This window comes from Anoplopoma fimbria, unplaced genomic scaffold, assembly GCF_027596085.1.
Source record: "Anoplopoma fimbria isolate UVic2021 breed Golden Eagle Sablefish unplaced genomic scaffold, Afim_UVic_2022 Un_contig_6446_pilon_pilon, whole genome shotgun sequence".
Classification (NCBI taxonomy): Eukaryota; Metazoa; Chordata; class Actinopteri; order Perciformes; family Anoplopomatidae; genus Anoplopoma; species Anoplopoma fimbria.
The window spans coordinates 1-1,066 of record NW_026550073.1 but is presented as its reverse complement, the minus strand read 5'-3'; the positions used below and the strand labels follow the sequence as shown (position 1 = coordinate 1,066).

General features: G+C 43.8%; 2 non-coding genes across 2 annotated transcripts; both read left to right on the top strand.

Moving 5' to 3' along the window:
• Positions 1-50: 50 nt before the first annotated feature.
• On the top strand, positions 51-169 carry LOC129114969 (5S ribosomal RNA). The gene has a single exon (XR_008532767.1). It is a non-coding gene; the product is annotated as a 5S ribosomal RNA (ribosomal RNA).
• A 379-nt stretch (positions 170-548) lies between these two features.
• On the top strand, positions 549-667 carry LOC129114968 (5S ribosomal RNA). Its single transcript, XR_008532766.1, has one exon. It is a non-coding gene; the product is annotated as a 5S ribosomal RNA (ribosomal RNA).
• The last annotated feature ends 399 nt before the right edge of the window (positions 668-1,066 follow it).

The following is a 1,066-nucleotide window of genomic DNA, read 5'->3' as shown; positions in this document are numbered from 1 at the left end:
AGCGTGGTGATATAGTATCTTTAAAAGGCCCTTTGGTAGGCGCAATATTTGCTTACGGCCATACCACCCTGAACACGCCCGATCTCGTCTGATCTCGGAAGCTAAGCAGGGTCGGGCCTGGTCAGTACTTGGATGGGAGACCGCCTGGGAATACCAGGTGCTGTAAGCTTTTTCACTCCTCTTTACAAAAAGCAGAGGGCGCTGCTGCTTTTTCAGTGGACACCGACAGGGTGGGAAGGAAATAGCTAGATCATGACTTGCCGGTATAGAAATGACACAAATCCAGTTAAATGATGGCTTTCATCATTCCTAAGCTCATCGATCATTTTCTTTTCAATTTTATGCTAACGTATTCTACATTTCAACAGTAAATATTAATCTTTTTACTGCACTACATTTGTGATCCTTATAGCCACTTTGTACATTCTGATTTGACATTTAAAAGCTGTGAGTGTGTCTGGCAATCTGCAGGCGCTCCCTGTATAGACGAAAGAGCAAAGCGTGGTGATATAGTATCTTTAAAAGGCCCTTTGGTAGGCGCAATATTTGCTTACGGCCATACCACCCTGAACACGCCCGATCTCGTCTGATCTCGGAAGCTAAGCAGGGTCGGGCCTGGTCAGTACTTGGATGGGAGACCGCCTGGGAATACCAGGTGCTGTAAGCTTTTTCACTCCTCTTTACAAAAAGCAGGCGCTGCTGCTTTTTCAGTGGACACCGACAGGGTGGGAAGGAAATAGCTAGATCATGACTTGCCGGTATAGAAATGACACAAATCCAGTTAAATGATGGCTTTCATCATTCCTAAGCTCATCGATCATTTTCTTTTCAATTTTATGCTAACGTATTCTACATTTCAACAGTAAATATTAATCTTTTTACTGCACTACATTTGTGATCCTTATAGCCACTTTGTACATTCTGATTTGACATTTAAAAGCTGTGAGTGTGTCTGGCAATCTGCAGGCGCTCCCTGTATAGACGAAAGAGCAAAGCGTGGTGATATAGTATCTTTAAAAGGCCCTTTGGTAGGCGCAATATTTGCTTACGGCCATACCACCTGAAC